The sequence below is a fragment of the Meriones unguiculatus genome (assembly GCF_030254825.1).
Source record: "Meriones unguiculatus strain TT.TT164.6M chromosome 13 unlocalized genomic scaffold, Bangor_MerUng_6.1 Chr13_unordered_Scaffold_57, whole genome shotgun sequence".
Lineage (NCBI taxonomy): Eukaryota > Metazoa > Chordata > Mammalia > Rodentia > Muridae > Meriones > Meriones unguiculatus.
The window spans coordinates 323,870-330,105 of NW_026843663.1; the positions used below are offsets into that span (position 1 = coordinate 323,870).

At 41.2% G+C, this 6,236-nt stretch overlaps 1 pseudogene; it reads right to left on the bottom strand.

Annotated features, from left to right (window-relative positions):
- Positions 1-5,829: 5,829 nt before the first annotated feature.
- Positions 5,830-5,956, bottom strand: LOC132651379 (U4 spliceosomal RNA; annotated as a pseudogene).
- Between the last annotated feature and the right edge of the window lie 280 nt (positions 5,957-6,236).

A 6,236-nucleotide genomic window follows, 5' to 3' on the forward strand; every position in this document is an offset into this window, starting at 1 on the left:
TATCTTGCCATGGTAATCACTGCTGTAGTTTATAGGTACAGCTGTGTAACACTGTTGGTTGCTTGCATACATTATAAGCCCACATAAAAACATCCAGTGCTATGAAAGCTAGTCTTCATGCAGGAGGCTTTCAGGTCAAATCCAACTTGAATTCTCCAAGGCCTGTTTCTGAAGTTCATGTTGTCTTCAAAAATGGGGGCTTGCCTTCAAACTCTGGAATAGAACCAAAGGTAACAGCAGCAACCTAAGGGTTTTTCACATGCGTTGGACACTGTTCATGTGAAAGAGAATGTTTTCCATGCATGGCACTGGTGCTTTCATTACATAGTAGTCTATGTCCTCTGTGGGGAGCATTGGCGGCCCATGTGTCATAACTTCTTACAAACTATATGTATGTTTACATAGACACATACACATGTCTTAGAGATGTCTTATTAACAACATTCTATCTACCAGGGAATGGTCTGAACTTCTCAAGGTCACTATAGCTATGCATTTTTCAGCTTTATTTGTCTTTTCAAAAAGGCAACTCTTGGTTTCTCTCTTTAAATTGCATTTTCTTTAAATGCATCATAGCTCTAATCTCTTATTATTATTTTGTCCCTAGTGTTTCTTAGTACTTATAATGTTATTTTTTTATTTTCTCAAGTGCTCTGTATTATTTACTTCCATATAGAACATTGCCTCCTATAGCCCAGGCTTGTCTCATGCTATGTAATTGCAAATTGCCTTGAGTACCGAGACCTGTGTCTGCTTCGTAGTGGTGAGAAGACAGTCCTGAAACTCCTTCCAGGATGGGCCTAACTGAGATGGTCAATACCAATGAGAAGAAAAAGTAGGCCAGTGAATGAGAGTCCTCCAACCTCTGTGGCCTTTATTGGGGCCTTAGAAATGAAGAAGGAACTGTGCAAGAAGTGAGATAACTGACCACTATTGCAGCTTTTGTAGTCACAGCACTGAAAAGGATGGGCAAGAAGAGGGAGGAAGCTTTCATGCTTTGACAGTAGTTGACATTAACAATATGAAGTGAGGTAGTCAGTTACAGATGATCAATAAATGTCCTGATTAGCCATTTGTGTGTTCTAGATCGCAGGCATTCAAGAATCAGAATAAAGAACTAACCTTCTCAAGAGGAAGACATGCCTCTTCTAAATTATATATCACCTGGGTTTTGTTGTTGTTGTTGTTGTTGTTTTGGTTTTTTGTTTGTTTGTTTGTTTGTTTGTTTTTGCTTTTCTCCCAGGGTTGTCTGATACTGACCAGGTGAAAAGTAGCTGCAGTTTCACTGACCCCACTGTGAATTTGTGAATTCACACAACAACAATTTCATTTGGTTTCCTAAAATCTCTCTTTAATTGTCAGCATTTTTGGCAGCCTTCCTCCTGTGGACAGATGGTTCACTCCACTGCAAGTTGAATAACAGGGTGTTCAAGTTAATCCACTTGATTCCAGGAGGAGGGGAAGTCCCTACTGAGTGCTGGAAGACAGAAGGGTAGGCTAGCAGACAACAGGCACAAGTCTACTGACAAAGAAATCTCTGCAGATCTGGAAATGGTGTGGCCCTGATTCTCCACATATGGACCCAAAGTTCAAGTCATGGATCCAAGGTCCCTGCCCTGAGCATAGCTTCCTCCCTAAACCAGGCCCTACTTGCTCTTTGTAATTAGCAAACATGCATTCATGCCTCCTGGGCCAGGAAGCACTATGCTTTGTCTCTTCAGTATACTGTGAGCCTAGGGGAGGTGCTCATGTCGCTCTAGACCAATCAGGACTTCCAGGCGAGGCCTGTAATCAGAGGAAGGGGAGGGTTTTTCCTGGTGGTTTGTTGCAGGTTCGCTTTGGAAGCTGAGCTCTGCAGAGTATTTGGCATCTAGTGGTTTCTTCTCAGCTGCTGGGTCCTGTGAGGGGTTTCAGGCGACTTCCAAAGAGGCGACATGGTGAGTGTGTGGCTGCCGCCCCCCAACATGGTGGTGGAGTAGGAGGCTGAAGAGCCGGAGCTGGTGTGGTTTGTCCTTCCCAGGCTGGATGGAAACCGGCATCCATCAGCTGCTTGTGAGGTCCTTTGTCCTGGCCTTAGGAATGCTGAGCACTCTGAGTCCCACGTGTTAGAAGTGGGATGGACTGTGCGCAGACTGGATGTGGCGACCTGGGCACTGTTAAGACTCAAATCCTGGGACAAATGGCTGAGGGGCCTATTTAACAGTTCAGAGCAGAATTAGCTACCAGGTTTGCCCAGCATCTCCGAGTCCCTACCTGTTTATAGGCTATGGCTGGCATACACTACCCTCTAGCCCAGGGCTCAGGCCCTTAACCCAGCTGCCCTTCTTTCTGTTATTTATCCAATTCGGTTACCTGCTCTATTTCATCTAATATTTACTTTCATAGTCTCATGGTTTGGCGTGCCCCTCTCCTCTCCTCCCTGTCCTCACATGGCTCACAGGTATGGTTACCTTGGGCTCTCCCAAATGTTCCAGCCTGTGGGTGTGTCTTTCTATGTATAATAAACTTTCTCCCCACCATACCTAGGAAGAGTCATGTCACTTAATTTTTATTTTTTCATTCACCTCCCATTTGCCACTTCTTTCTTTCAAATGCAAAGCTCCCTTATGCTTTAGTTGTTGTTACTGTTTGCATTTGACTGAGGGTTGCTGCAAAAATTCTCAGCTGTGAGGTAGAGATGGCTGCATTGGACAGTGAGAGGGTAATGAAATGTATACATGCAGGACCCTGTGACTTGTAAAATAAACATGTACCCTGGGAGAGAGGAAACATTTATTAAACTACTAATTTACTAGGCTAAGGCTCTGTCTGCCCCTAGAATGGAAGGGCAGAGCTGAGATGGTTTGTGCTGTCTGAGACACCTGATCTCTCATCCTCCAGTAGAGGATCTGCCAGAGTCCTGAGGACCAAATGCTTGGTGTAAGCATATTATGATGGACTCTGGGGAAAGTTCACATCCTGGAAGGAGGAACAGTACAAAGTACCTTGCAGAGTCTTTCCAAGATTCTTCTCTGGTGCTTATATAGTGATCAATATCCTGGAAAATAAGCTAGCTATGCCATGGAGACCATGGGCTTCATTGTTGACAGTCCCAGAAAAGCTGGTCTGCTGAGCTAGGAGAGTCCGATGTGTTAGAAGTGGGATGGACTGTGAGCCAGTATGTATGTGGTGCCCTGGACAGAGTCCCTTGTCCTGTCAGCCTTTCTGAGTGTGGATTCCCTGGGGAGGAGGAGATTCTACAGCTCTGTCCTGTAAAAGGTATTTTCATTATTCTCCTCTCATATTTGTCCTTGAGGCTTAGTACTGTCTTTTGAGGTTTGTGTATGTCACCAAGGAAGATCTTTTCTAGTTGCATACATTTGCCTGCAAATTTCATGATTTCCTTGTGTTTAATGGCTGGGTAGTATTCTATTGTGTAAATATCAGTTTCTTTACCCATTCTTCGGTTGAGAGGCATAGAGATTGTTTCCAGTTTCTGGTTAGTAGAAATAATGCTGCTATGAGCATTTTTGACGGAATGTCCTTGTTGAATGGTGGAGCAACTTTCAGGTGTGTGCCCAGGAGTGGTATAGCTGGATCTTTAGGTGTGACTTTTCCCAGTTTCCTGAGAAATTGCCAGATTGATTTCCAAAGTGGTTATATAAATTTGCTCCCCCTCCAGCAATGGAGGAGTGTTCCCCTTTCTGCACATCCTTGCAAGCATGTGTTGCTACTTGAGGTTTTGGCCATAGTCATTGTGACAAGTGTAAGATGGAGTCTCACAGACAGTTTTTATTTGCATTTCCCTGTTGAGTGAGGATGTTGAGCACCTTTTTAAGTGTTTAGGCACTGTTGAGAATTCTCCATCCCTGTATCCTATTAATAATTGTATTATTTGGTCTGTTGGTGCTTAATTTCTTGATATCTTTAGCATAATTCTGGATATTAGCCCTTTTTCAGATGTAGGGTGGTGAAGACCTTTTCTCAACCTGTAGATAGTCATCTTCTCATCTTGATAGTGTCCATTGCTTTACAAAGCTTTTGAGATTCAAGATGTTCCATTTATTAATTGTAGATCTTATCGCCTGCATTGCAGATATTCTGTTCAGGAAGTTGTCTCTCCTGGACCAATGAGTTCAAGAGTGTTACCCACTTTCTCCTCTTGCACATTTTGGGAATCTGGCTTTATGTTTAAGTTTTTGTTCTACTTGGATTTGAGTTTTCTGCAGGGTGAGAAATATGGATCTGTTTGCATTTTTCTCCATGTGGACATGTGTTTGGAGCAACACTATTTGTTGAAGATACTGTCTTTTCCATTGTATTTATTTATTTATCTGTGTCTTTTATTTGTTTCCATTGATCACTCAGCTTATTTCTATGCCAGCCCCAGGTAGTTTTTATTACTATTGCTATTAGTATATCTTGAAGACACGTATGGAGATACTACCAGAAGTTCATCATTCTAGGCTGAAGTAATCTTTGTCTGAAAAAATATGTCCAGGAGAACACAAATGGGTGTTGGCTTTCAGATGTAGCCACACAGTAGTGGGTGCTTTGATGTAAGGACACAGGCACAGGTGACCTAAAGGATGAAGCATGGGAACAGATGCCTTGAAGGGACGGGTCACAGGTTGTTTAGTATTTTTTGTTTTTGTTTTTGTTTTTTAAGAAGCAAACATTTTTCTTTGGAATGAAATGAGCCGGAATGCCACAATTTAAGCTATTGAAAGAGAACACAAAATGAGTTACGGCAATTGACTTCTTTAGGGCATTACCAGTCTCTGTCATCTGGATTCTAGAAGTCCACTCAAACAGCAAATGGACCTGTTTTCTTAAATCTCTTTTCTTTGTCCATTTCTTAATGTCTACCTCCCTTCGAAACTTTATTCCTTCCAACACCCTGACTAGGTAAAAGAGAACAAAAGCTAGAAGGGAAAGAGTTATAAGTCCCTTAAAGCTACTCTGTGAGGTTTAGGGTGGCCAGGTTCTTTGGGGCAATACCTGTTAGTCACCAGGATATCCAGCAGTCCAACAAACCAGCAGTGATAAATGGAGTAGGACGGTGGGTGAACAGCATCAGGAAGAGCAGCAGCTTCTTCCTTCTTCAAAAACCTGGTCCATTTCATGGCTCTGTCATGTGAACTTTCTCCAGAAGACTCAGAAATAACTATGTGCAGGTGACAAAACCACAGGCCTGCTAGAGCACGAGACAATCATAACTAACAGCTGTGAACAAACTGAAGCAGCCTTGCGCTCCACACTTGGGGTTAAAAGAAAAACACATTCACATAACATGAGTGGGATTTTAAAGAAACAAAAATTCTTAACACAGTTTCTGATTTTATAATTTAATATCTTCTCTCTCTTTTAGTTAGTTTTGATTAGAGTGTGTCCATCTGTTTTATTTTCTCCCAAACCCAAACCTTTATTTTTTGGATTCTTTATCATCTCTTTATATAATTTTTTTTTTAATTTCTGCTCTCAATTTGATAATTTCTTGATCTCTACTCCTTTTGTGTGCTTATATATTTTTCTTCTAGACATTTCAGGTCTGCTGTTACATGGATGGTATGAATGTTCTCCAGTATCTTTATGTAGGCACTTTGTGCTATGAAGTTTCCTCTTAGTATCACTTTTCATTCCTCATTATTTTCCATGAGTTTGCATGTGATATGTATTTATTTTCTATGAATTTTATGCTTTTCAAATGTTTTATTTCTGTTTGAAACCTTTTTTTTTTCACTTATTTAAAGGTTATTCACTTTCCATGAGTTTGTAAGCTTTGTGTTCTTTCTGATGCTATATATATCCAGCCTTAAGCCAGGGTGGTCTGATAGGATACAGGATGTTACTTCAATGTGCTCTAAAAACTTATATTCTGTTTGAGTATGTGGTCAATTATAAAGGATATTTCAATTAGCAATAATTGCGCCTCGGATAAACATCATTGGCTATGATACTGCCACTGCGCAAAGCTATGGATGTTTCATGAAATGATGAAAAGATGTATTTTTTTATGTTTCTGTAAAAAGTTTTGTCAATTTCAGATACTTAGTTCCTGCTGTGGTAATATAGCTGAGCTCAGGTGGTGACATATTACCTGACTGTTCTTGAATCTATCCGTAAACTGGTGTCTAGGCATCTGGGTTTGGGGCAATTATAGGCCAAGTGCTGATTTGATGTGTGGGAATTTTGTTCTTGGGGTTCTGTTAGCACTCTGAAGTTTCAGAAAGTGTGGGATGAGTGTTGCTATTTTA